A 13,325-nucleotide genomic window follows, 5' to 3' on the forward strand; every position below is an offset into this window, starting at 1 on the left:
AAGGTGTTTGCCTGGTCCACTTGAATTCGTCTAGCTGTTGCCTCCTTAGATTTGTCTCGCCAAACACCAAAGCAGCTCTAGAGTTTGAGCAAAGTGTCCAAAACCCAGGACATAGGTAGATCTCAGCAAACTTGGTGCACAATCCTGTGACCTGTGAGATGAGATACAGCCTGGAGGGAATTGGCTGGGTAGGAAATCTTTATCAGTAAATCCACCTTAGGAAGAGCTAAGACACATACTAATGAAAAGCAGAGCTGGGACATGAATCTTCAGGAGCTGACATTTCACCAGAGAACTTCATACACAGCAGGGTGTGGAAAGGCTCGGAGTGTGTGATGCATAGTCACTTGCCTTGGTCTCATGGGGTCCCAGGAGTCCTGCTGTCTTCATCCTCCTGGTACTCCTAGAAGTACAGGGTAACCAAAGATCTGTCAGGCACTGGGGAACAAGACTTCTCTGGCTGCAAGCTAGTACTGGCAGCTGAGATGTGACCTAGTGGCTGAGGTGGGAATACTGGGGGATGCTAGTCAGGGAGTTTTGCAGGAGCATGCGCACTGCTTGACTGGTATCTGTGTCCTGTTTGTAGCATGGCAGAGATCACATGTGACAACATGATGCCTCACAGGCTAACAAAACAATCTTGACTTTATTGGGATGCCCTGGACAAATCACATGCAATGCTCTCGATTTTTGAATAAGTCTCTGGCAACCTGTTCCTCACCAGAAACCATAGTCATTGGAAGCTCAGCAAGGATATGAAGGCCACTGGACACTGGGCAGCTTGGTTTGCCTGAAAAACCACTTGGACTTTGAAAGGATTGGTGCCCTAACCTACCGTTAGGAAAAATCACTGCATCCTCTGACATCTGGTAAGCTTAGTCAATGCAGTCCCTGAAGTATATCCCATCCCAAATGAGACAGTCTTTGCTCTACATCTGGTAGCTCCCACCACCACCTTCTGAGTCCTGTTACATTAGGGACTGGCAGGCAGGGAATTACATTAGGCACTGTCAGGAAAGAACACACCGAATAGAAAAGCACATACCAACAAAACCAAATCAGTTACAAAAGAGAAGGAAGCAGAAAAGGATTGGAGCAAATGGGACTATTGGTTGTGTCATATGACAGGTGTTTGCTCAAAGATCGACTTACACACAGCATGAAGGGACACTGACCCAGTGCCACACAGACTGTGAGGCACAAAGTCGTGGAGCTCCTGCCAGAGTCATTTCAGGGATCTCAGGGGTCAGGTCTTACAAGGGCCAAGACCAAAACTGACCCCATCTGCTTCAGGGACAACTCACAGCAGAGTCCTTGTACTGGATGAGAAACCTTCGGAAGAGAAGAAGCAGAGAAACAAAACAATTCCCATGCCTGAGACTCCACTGGAGATCAAAGGAAGGATTCCACCTTTCTGGTCCTTTTTCCGCAGGTCACAGTGTGAGGAAGAAGGGATTTTCCACAGACAAGCAACTGACTTATTCACAGCATTTGACCACAGTAAATCAGCCAGGCCAGATGAATGGTCCACATGCTCATGCTGACTAAAATCACTTCAGGAGCTAGCAGAGGCCATACATAGAGCACAGCCCTGTCAGACCCAACTTTTCTGAGACCTTCTAAGGAATGAGGATAAACAGAAGTTCTCCAAACACGAGGTGCTTAGTGTAAGGAGGCATTGCCAGCACAGACCATTTTGTTAGCCCTACTTAGGAGTAACAGGTAAAAGCTATTTCCGTACTCACTACCAGGTAAGGAGAGCAGAGAGCTGCAGAAAGAGCTGAAAATGAGGGACAGCCAAGGGGGAAAGAGCAAGAGACACTCTTGCTCTGACCAGAGAGTCAAGCTATGCAGTCTGGGAAGAAGCAGTCCAGTATCTGCTCGTGTTACCGGGTTTGAAATTACCTGTATATGTTCAGGGGAGTGTTGCAAAAGCCTCTGCAGACAGCTCAGGGCAGAGTCCTGCTCTGTGAGTGGCAGAAGCCAAAACTGGCCAAGCAAAGTAACTGACTCCTGGTCTGATCAAGAGGTGATGACAGCACTGCAAACACAAAGGCAGCAGCACCATTACAGAATGCAGCTTCCTGTCAGCACACCAAGGGTGGAAGAATGTCTTGATTAATTTGCCACAAAGACAGAGAAAAAACAAACCACCAGCAGCAAAAAACGAGTGTGCAAGGAATGGGGACATGATGCGAGGCATTAAAGTTGATGCTATGAGTGGTGTAAAAGATTCTAGGTAACACCTAGCACCGGAGCATACCTCCAGTGCAGGCATCCGGGTGCAGTTATCCCAAAAACCATTTAACAGAGGAAAGTAAGACAAAATCAGCATGAAATATTATCCCACCCAGAACACATCCAGCCCAGAAATCTATGCTGCAGTTGTACTAGTTGTCTTTAGAAGGCTTCCTAATCTTGTGATTATTTATATTTGCAGCTCTGCCTGCTCAGATAACAAGAGCAGTCAGGGTACCAGTTGATTGCTGGAGGAACCAGGGAGGAATTTTAATCCCAGGCCCTCTATTCCTGCATTGCACAGTTGGCGAGGTACCTCACTGCAGGCAGCTCACCTCTCCCGACATTGTCAGGCCTGTGGTATTGGATTAGATACACCAGTGATCTGATGCATGATGACGAATATCATGTTGCACAATTCACACAAAGTATGTGAATCTCTGGTATAAATACACACCTTGCGATCCGTTACAGCTGTAGCTGGCAAGTCCTCCTCCCTTTGCACTCCCTCTGAGGTTTCTTGTGTGGACCAGGCTAGCCATGGACCAGAGAGGCCAATCCACAGTGTGAGGAGCCTTCAGCCAGCATCTTCCCAGAGGCAAGCACAGGGGCCATGCTTCTCAGTAGAGATTTATGAGAACCCAAGATTCTTCATCTGGTCTCTTAGGCTAATCCCAGTGTCAGAATTTGGGTAGAGCTGGATCTATCTGCAGTGAGGTCTAGGGGAATAGGCAATGCTGTGGAGCTCTACCCTGTGAATAGGCTCATGCTAGTAAAGGTGACCTGGAAAGTGTAGCACAGTCAGAGGTGCTAAAAGAAGGGACGTTGGTTGTGCCCCTGCCTTTTTCCACCTTCCAGATAAATTCAGGGTAGACAGAAGCCTGGCTTCAGAGGTTCGCAGGTGGTTGTGACATTTTTTTTTTTTTCCCTGAGTTTTGTGGTGTATCATAGATTATTTTTGTTCCAGAATAGCCCATTTCATTCACATGCTCACTTTAGAGGTTTTTGGGCCTTGTTTTGATGATAAGAGGGATCTGAGAGGGCTCAGGTGTTTCAGTGAGTAAAAGCATTTCCTGGGGGTTTGGGAGGGTAGGAGCATGTGTGGTTCTGAGAGACAGGGTAATGTCAACTGAATCAATCAGTATCTGATTATCAGTATCCAGAAGCCATACGTAAGAGCCATAAATAAACACACCAGGGCAGCTTAGCCAAGCAAGGAAAAGGTGATGCTGTAGGCATGGCCTGTGAGAGGACGGTCAGGATACAGAGATGAGGAGCAAGGACCTGGCAAAGAGGTTTCCACATGCTCCTCACACTTCAGCCATGGTAGGTGTCCATCATGGTCCTGGAAAATACAGGGCTCCCTGGGGGCTGCTGACAGCCTGCAAGTCCTGATGTCTGTAAAAGCTGAGGCTGCTCAGCCTTTTGAGGGCATGGTTAGCAGCTCTGAGGACTGGGTCCAAAGCTGTCACCAATTTTGTTTACAGACTGAGGCAGGTAAAAGATAGTGTCAGCACACCTCAAATATATTTTTAGGGGTTTCTGTTTATAAACAGTATTCTGAAGCAGGAGTTGCTTCATGTGCATCGCATAGAGGATGGCCAACTTTGTAGTACAGCAAGAAACTTCGTGGCAAAGAAACCATAACCCTTGCACTTTGCATCCAGCTCTGGAAAAGGCTTGCAGGCTCTGCAAGAGAGCCAGGGTGTGGGGAAGGGGAGGCAGAGGTGAGAGGCAGGAGTGAAGCCCTCAGGACCATCCCAGAAGCAAGGAGTATGGACACTACCTAGCCAAGGCGGTGGGCTGCCAGTGAGTCATCAGATGCTATGCGGGAATGGGGCAGCAGAAAGAAATGGGGGATCAGATGTATGGACAGGAGGGAGAAAGAGATAGACAGGAAGAACAAACAACTCAGAAGACTGAAGGCTATCATGACCCTGGTGACTCAGGGGGAGGTGTATGGAGTTTGGGACACCTGAGATCCATTGCAATCATCTAACCAAGCAGACAGACCCTCATCAGGCAGCAGGCTGGATTTCCAAGACAGTAGCAGAGGCTCATGTGCACAATCCTGCCCAAAACTGGGATGAACCATTGTAGATTGTCCATCACAGAGGACCCACATGTGTTTTTTCAGCCACTTGGTGGCTGAAGACCCTGGTCCCCTACATTGTCACTAGAGGTCAGTGCAAGCCCAGCAAATGCCTCTGCTTGAATATATCTTATGATCCTATGATTTGAGGCATGAACATGCCCAGCCTGGGACAATGCTGCTTTATCATAGTGTAATTCAGAAACAGAGCATGCCCCAGCCTCACTTGGCAGCCTTCATAGGGGTTCCCTGCTTGCCTGTGGCATGTCACATAGAAGATGGAAGAAGAATGCCAGGTGCATCTTGTCCTACATAAGAGGTAATATCTTGGGAGTATTTATCACCAATAAGAAACCTACAGGGCAAATGGAAATGGAAGAAGAAACTCTATGGGGGAAATGAGCAAAAACTTTCTAGCCATCAGGCCTGAACAGATGACCATGGCTCAATTCCCTTAGGACACCAAAAGCTGTTTTGCAGTCAAGGAGATAGGCAGGTTTGTCCCTCACTCCTGCAGTTACTGCCACCCCTTCTGCTCTGCACTGTCAGGGAAACTGGGGCAGAGCAATTGCATCAAGCTGGGGCAAGCAGGCTGGAAGCAGAGAATGAAGAAGATGCTGCAGTGACCTGAAGATGGAAAAAGTACAGTTCTTTAGGACATCCACAGTTCCCACTCCAGAGGGGGGCCCTTTCCAGCTAACTCCCCTTCACTCCCAGTGGATCTTAAGAAAACAGGCTTTTCTTCAGTTTCCTAAAGAGCAAGCCCTAGGTTCCTAAAGACTGATTGCAGCAGGCCAGTAGCTAAATCTGTATTAAGGTAACCAGCTTTCAGAGGTGTGGTTTTAATACTGATGAGCTGCCAGTGAAATCTGTGGAACCTGCAGAGGCTCAGCAAGGCTCATCAATTTAAGCATCTCATTTCAAGCACCCAAGCCAGAAAAACTGAACAAAGACACCCAGTAGAGACCTTGAAACCCCAGAACAGGAAGACAAAGAGATCAGAGAAGTCATTGCTTTTTTTGCCGTGTGCCTATCAGAAGATTTGCAATGACCTTGCTGCAATAAAGGCAAAGTTTGCATTTGCAATGCAATAAATCCAGTGGCCCCTGCTGTATAATCACGTGCCTCTCTTACTGGAGAAAAAGGAATCATGGGGTGGAAGCATGGTAGAGCCTAAACAATAGGAGATAGATGAAGCTGAGCATAGAAGGTGAGTTTTTCCACTCAAATTCAGAGGATTCTGCAAATCACAAAGAATTTGTTTGATCCAGTCATCAAAGCTCTGGCTGAGATGAGAGAGGTTCAGGAAAAGGCCATGGCTGTGAGAAGTTCTGGGAGTTTCTGCTGCGCTTTGGACAAGTTCCCCCTTCTGCCCCCTCAGCCTAACCTTTCAGCTACTGGAGAGGAGACCTCCCTTTCCCTCCAGCCATCTGCACCCTTGGCACACAGCTCCCTCAGCTCTTACCTCCCAGGTTGCCTCTGTAAGGCTGAAAAATCAGGGGAGACCTGCTGGGCTCTTTCTGCAGTGCACTGTGCTTGGGATAAGGGAAAGGGAAAGGTTGTGGGCGTAGAAGGCACTTTGGCAAAGATCTGTGGGACAGGAGTAATCCAGCTACCCCACAGACTTCACCCATGCCTCCTCTGTCAGCGGAGAGGTCTGAGCGCAAGGAGGGGATATCCTGCCCCCAGGTAGGAGGGGGGGATTACAGAATAGTTTGGGTTGGAAAGGACTTTCAAAGGTCACTTAGTCCAACCCCCCTGCAATGAGCAGAAACATCTTCAACTATATCACGTTGCTTAGAGCTCCATCCAGCCTGGCTTTGAATGTCTCCAGGGATGGGGCATCTACGACCTCTTTGGGCAACCTATTCCAGTGTTTTACCACCCTCATTGTAAAAACATTCCTTCCTCATCAGCTGTTTAGACCATGCTTACTGTGTGCCAGCATAGGTAAAGCTGGAGGTCAGCTCATTCCGTCACCACCTCCCCAGCTGCTGTCTTGGGCAGCTGCCTGCTTCACCCATGCCTACAGCTCATGAGCAGCGAGTGGTGAAAGGAGACATGCCTCCAAGGAGAACCTTTCCATATTATTTTCATAATGTGACTAGCAAACAAGGGCATTCGGGTCAGAATTCATAAACCCTCAAGCAGATATTGGTCATGAAGAATCAAGCACAGTCACATCCAGATCCAGTGTGCTTTGGAGCTGAACCAGTGCAGCACAAGGAAGGAGGCTGGGCTGAGCTTTAGTGCCAGTGGAGTGGTTACTGCACACTGGCCCTTATAAACATTCACAATCAGATGGCTATGGCTTTGACACATGCTGAGCACCTATGCTGAACTTCTCCCATGCTGGGTCTCTCTGTCCCATTTTATTTTTGCACTCACAAGGAAAAAAACAGATTTTACACTATCTGCTTCTAAGGCAAAGCTTAATGAAAAGCAGATGCTTTCTACCATGACTCTCTTGTTTCATCCTTCCCCTGATGACTTCTACTCTCTCCCTGCTATGGAGGTGGAATAAAAACTTGGTGAAGTAGCAAGCTGAGAGTTATGCAGGAAGCCCAAGGGAAAATCAATGCCACTTAGGCCAATACATATGCTACAGATAGAAGCAGTATTTGTTCAGAGAAGCCATGGTCAGCAAAGTTAGCCTGTTCTTAACTTTCTGACCATTCTGGCTGTGTTGCACAGGTGTCCCAATACCAGCAAAGCTTTTGTGCCATAATAGAGTCAGATCTAGTTGCAATTCAGGTGGAAAACACTGCACAGCCACACAAGTGTCATGCTAGGTGGAGCTAAGAGGACAAATCCACGTCCCTATATTGTAACCTTACTTATTTCCCCAGGATCACTAATCTTAATGTGATCCAAGAAAACTGGAGCTCTTCTTTCATCAAAACACTCTTTCTTTGAGAAGATGGAATAAAAAGGAAGCCACGGACCCAGAGCTCTTGCTTCTCATCTCTTTCACTGTCTGGAATTGCTCTGTTTATAGCAGTATCCTTCATATTCATCTCAACTTCCATAGTTTCACATACCCTGTTTTACAAAGGTTGAGAGCATGGCTGCCAAGTCACCTCCATCAAGTCTGGGAAGACAGATTTCTAGCATGAGGGAGAGAAATTATACTACCCTGCCTTCTTGGTCTACCAAAACCTTAGGCCTGACTGTTCCCAATATGCAAAACAAAGCTACTATCTACATTCCCACCTTCAAGACAGCCAGATTAACAGGCATAGTGTAGATGCCACTTGTCATTATTTAACCAAGAGCATCCTTCTCCCCTTCCAGGGGCGGGCTGGCTGACACGTCATGTCAGCCCCCATCACACTGCTTTCTTGGGGTACTGCCTTCTGCTTGTGTCCCAGTGCTGCCACCTTCCAGATCTTCCACAGGTACTCAAAGAGCAAAGTGTCTCACCTTTAATCCTTAAAACCATCAGCAATTATCTTGCATCACATTTGCCACTCTGTCACATGTGCAGTCCTAGCTCCCACCAGTGTAGAGAGATTCCAACAGCCTTTGCCTTTTCAAAGGGTACTGCAGACAGCCATTTACACTTTAAATAGATACTAAAATGAAGCCACCTGCATGCCTTCCAGTTCCCGAACTGCAGAGCAGCATGATGGATAATGGAAGCGTACCAACACATCAACAGTTTCCACTAGCAACTGCTGCAGAATAGCATGATACCAACTTCAAATATGGGCAGGAAATGGCTTTTGATATCAAATATAGGTTTCAACCCCACAAGAGTCTCTAAAAATAAGCATTTTATTCCCACCTGCCCTTGATGTATGTGGAGAAGTACCAAACTCTAGAAACAGAAATAATAATAGAGGTACAGTTTTAATTACCTGATCCCTATATTCTCACCCTTCCTATTGGATCCGCTACCTCATTCAGTACACAGAAGTGCTCTGTGGATGAGGATATCTTCCTTATTCACTCTGTGACCGTATTTATCTGCACTACAGAAGCACACTGCACAGCATACAGAACTCTGCTTCCCTCCTGGGCTTTTCAATTTGCCTCATTATCATCACCGCTGAGCAGTTCCCAAACTCAAAAGGACTTTTGTCTTCCAGTCACCCCTACAAAACCAAACCGTTATCACAGACGTTTTGAAGACAGGGGAATTGATTCATAGGCAGATCACAGCTAAAAATCTGCAATGCTGACCATTAATTTTAGCTACCACAGTGGTTGGCTGCCTCTGCATACAAAAGGAAACAGTTCATGGCTGGTACTGAAAAGCTGGGTGTATGTAATTTGCTCAGCATCACATTCAGAGTCCATGGTAAAAGCAGAGAGAGAAGAGTGGGATTCTACAATCCACTGTAATGTTCCCAATACAGCTACCTGTATTCAATCTCTTGCCTGCACAGAGGTAGAAGGAAGGTTGCACACATCTCCTCAAGCCACCAGTCACCTCAGGTCAGAATTCCTGATCTGGGCAACACCAGGAAATTTCCCACCAATGTGAACCCTCTGGATGGAAAAGAACACAAAGATAAATGTCAAAAGGATCAATTAATCTTAGGTGCCACCATGAAGACACCAATAGCCCACGTATAGAAATCTCCATGCATTCAAAGCACAGCTCTCATGGGTTTCAGCTGTAGTCATGATTTCTGCAAAGCAAACCCCAAGGGCTCCCATCAGCCCCTTTCCTCCCCTGCAATAAGTCATGTCTGAGTAGATCAGCTTTTAAACAATTGAGCACAAGCTCTGTCTTGGCTGAGAACCAAGCGCTGCACATTTGCATCCCAACTTTACGCCTTCTTGCGCATTGAGCCCATCCAGATGGCAGGCTGTATTCGAGGCTTAATGATCTGCTTCCCTTCCCCCCAGTATGGGCACAGTAAATCACTGGCAAATCTTTCTGACGGTCTTTTAGAGGGAAAGCAGATCAAATATATATAGTGTGTTTTAAAATACCAAGTCCTCAGAAAAATTATGGTCTGCAACATTGGTACAGAGCATAGATTCAACTGAAGGACCTCAAATGCTTGCAAGTAAGGTTTCCTTGACAGCCCACCCTTCCCAAGTCCCCATGCTGGGGACTCTCTCCTTCTCCAGCCAAAGATTTTGCCAGGCTTGGCTTGCTAACTCCACTGTTGGTCACTGCAGTTCCCTGTTGCCTCCAAGCAAAGGCCCTTTTAGCAGGGACATGGAGATCAAAACTTTTGGAAAAATCTCATGAAGAAAAACTAGTGCTTAGTCTATTTGAAGGCTGGGCTTTGCTCACCACAGAGGCTGTTGGAGCCATGACTTCCAGGGAAGAATTTTACACACCGAAGTCATGACCAGGAGATGTATGCTCATGACATGAGATGCAGCTGCCTCTTCTGCCCACAGAGCAGTTTGCAGAACACAGGGATCTGCTCACAGGACCAGACCAAAAACACTGAAGAGAGATCTTAAGATATCTTTCTGTGTGGGCACACAAGATACTTTTCTCATTTGATGAGAGGGTAAAGTCATACACACAAACTTAGTCTCGATAAATGACCACAGCGATCTGACTGCCCCTCACAATGTCACACAGAAAGTTGTGGCAGAGGTAGGCACTGCCTCTGAATTGTCCTGACAGCACTTAACAGCCTTAACGTGAAGATGCCTCTGTGTCCAGCCTGGGGACCTCCATTTCATCCTCTACAAATTTTACAATATCTGTAGTGACCAAGGTGAAGGCTTCGCGCTCTGCAGTCCTTATTGCTACCGAGCTCTGACCTCTCCCAAAAGCTGCTCCCACCGTGCCTGCTCAGGAAGGCATGGCCCTGCGTTGAAACACCATGTACTCTTGTATTTAAAGATTGGTGAATCGTTCGGGATGGCAAAGCAATTAAGTCAGGTTCACACCAAACTTAATTGTGACATTTCCTGGGTACTTGGTTTTGTTCTTCAAATTAGGCCTTTTATCATCAAAAGACTGTTTTCCGGTGCGTGCAGTATAGTTGTAAGAAGAAATTCCCTCCTGTAGAGTTCGCTGGGTTTCTGTCCACTTAAGCTGGATCTGACAACTTATTTGTATGCCTTGAGCTAGCCATCTGCATAGGAGTAAGCATCAGCTATAGTTCACATGTAATAAATATACTGCACAAAATATTAATATATCCACACGTGCATTCAAACAAAATGTCAGTTCTGTTTCTCAAAGAATATGGGAGCAAGGGCCAGGGCCAGCAATATAATTTTTGACTTTTAAGTGACAGACAATGGAAGTGATCCAGTCTTGCATCTCATAAGTACTGGCAGATTGGCTGGGATTTCGATGCTAACAAAGAGATTCAGTACATGGGCCTGGTTTCAATTAATGAGCATGTGCCCATATGGTTCTGCGTGTGTGTGTGTGCTTATAATGAGTGTTCTTCCCCATTAATGGGCATTGCATAAGTACGAATGTGCATGTGTGTGCCTGTGAAGACACGTTCAGAGCTAGTTCAAAAATGCCCAGTAGCACAGGCAAAATTTATCATTGACACCCAGGACAAAATATATTGTATATTAGCTGGGGCAAGACCCTGGAAATATTGTATTATAAACAGAAAACCTCTCTTCCATGGCAGGAAATCAGATCCGTGCAACAGCAGCAAGAGAACCAAACCCAAGCAACTGACCGTGCAGGATCAGCCTCTGTGCTGGAGCAGGGTGACAGTAGTCAGTGCTGGGACAAACCCCACTCAGGGAGACAGAAGGACCAAATGCCATCAAACCTGTTCCTGGCAGACACACCAGGCAGGCACTACTCTACCTGCAGCGCGAGGAGGCAGAGCCTGCCAGTGCTTACTGCTCAAGCGGCAGATACCGGTCTCCTCTTGCAGAGGCAGATCCCACCATTCTGCTGCTCTGGGCATCCCGACTCCCTAGGAAACGTCCCGCTCTGCCCATGCCTGCAGCCAGTCCATCTGTGTGTATGTCAGACCACACACCTGCCTGAGATTTGTCAGCAAACAGCATAGCTGTGAGTCTTGTTCACAGTTCTTGCTCTCCTTTAGCTTTTTTTTTTTTTTTTTTTAATTTAGCTTTCAGCTCAGTAGTTGTCAGAAGGGTAGAAGGAGGAATAGGCAAATGAGATAAAATACTTTGTGCATGATAATAAATTCAGACTCAGAAATTTTAAAACAATTTGTGCATCCTTAAACTTAACTTCATTCTTTATCCAACCCCTGCCCCGCTTCAGTTTCTTAAGTTATAATTGATTCTGCAAATTAAAGGCTAATTCAAAATTAAGATGTACCAACAAAGCCGATGATGACCATACAGAACCACAGACTCTGATAAGGTTTTACCTGCTCTTTTAGGGTTATTTTGCTTTTCCAGCTCTACATTTCTGTCCCACAAGATGCACTTTTCATTGTTCTAACTAATGTTTAATTCAAACTGGCGCACTTTCATCTCTTTTGATATATTAGTCCATAAACACTTGATTTAAGTATCCCTTCAAGCTCTTCTTTCATTTTACTTCCAACAGAGGCATACACAGGGCTCATGACCCAATAGTTTGGCTACATCTGTGGATCCTAAAGAACAAGACAGTGGCTTAGTATCACCAGTGGAAGACTGCAAGTTAGGGGTTTAGGACAAGATATGCCACTGGATCAGGCTGAGATCAGATATAGTTCAACTGCTTGGAAACAAATCTGGGACAAGAGAACAGCTCTGGGACTATGTGTAAGACATTCATCCTTGCCCTGCCAGACCCCTGGTAGCAGTGCAGCCATTGCCTACCCCAGTTTCAATTCTTACTCTGTCTGCAATAGAGTTAAACAGTTTCTCCATTAGCACCATGCATAAGGCATTTACTCCTGCCAACACCAAACCTTCTCCATCCTGGGGAGCATGCTGGATGCAACAACAATGTGAGAACTGCAGCATCTACTGCTCAAAACCATGGCCTTATTGCCACTCATCCCACACCTGCTGCACACTGAACCTGTTTGGACCTTTTATAAGCGGAGACATTCTCCTTCTACTATACTGAACAGTCATTTTGATGCCGTCTTCTAATGCAGAGATAATCACTTGTGACAATTAGCAATGAAAACCACAAAGTAATCCACAATGAAACCTTTACTCCAGATTTCTTCACAGAAGCACTTAGAGTATCTGAGTGCCTCAGAAATACTCTCTGCACCCTGTGTTAATTTTCCTGCCCAACTCCATGCCCACTCCCTTTCCTTACAGGCTCAAATACATCCTGAATTACATTTTGCCCTCACAATAATTCTGTGAGGTAGGAAAGTCTAATTAGGAGTGCTCAAACACAGTTCTAAGAGCTTTCATAAATCACAGTCTAGAGTATCCTGCATTGCAATGACAGAGCTAAGTACGAACACAAGCCCTTCAGACCCTGAGAATGGGTCTACCCTGCTACAACACAACCCCCAGCAGCACTTCTGAGGCCAAACCCCAACACCACAAACCTTGACTAGACTGAAGAGCCCGCTCTGAGGATTCCCAGCTGGAAGCAATGACAAGTAAGGGATCTCAAGAGCTTCAGATACTTCTAGGACCCCTAGGACACGACTCAATGATCAGGGTGCTGCCTGGAGCCTCTCAACCCACCACGTCTCCCAGAGTCAGTATCTCCATCCTCTTATGCCTCTGTGCAACACCTGAGAGCCTTTGTGTATAATATGACTCTTCAAGCCCTCACAGTACAAACAAGTCATGTGGTCCTCTCCTCTGTGAGAGCATGGTGCCTTGAGGCAAAGCAGTCACCAAAGTCCTCAAGACAGTGTGGCAGAGGGAGAGCTGCCCACTCTTCTCTGTGTGCTCCTCTTCCTCAGCACTGTGAAAGCCATCCCAGAGAGTTGCACTTATGAGGAAGTCACTGATCAGACAGGTTAACTCTGCCAAGCCTAGATGGATAATGGTGACCAACTCCCATCTCCTTCCCGCCAGGAAACCTGCAAGTGACCAAAGAGAGTGTCTTCAAGAGGAGCACTTGGGGGGTTCTCAGGAGGAACACCATTGCACAGGTTGT

The sequence above is a fragment of the Patagioenas fasciata genome, chromosome 1 (assembly GCF_037038585.1).
Source record: "Patagioenas fasciata isolate bPatFas1 chromosome 1, bPatFas1.hap1, whole genome shotgun sequence".
Classification (NCBI taxonomy): domain Eukaryota; kingdom Metazoa; phylum Chordata; class Aves; order Columbiformes; family Columbidae; genus Patagioenas; species Patagioenas fasciata.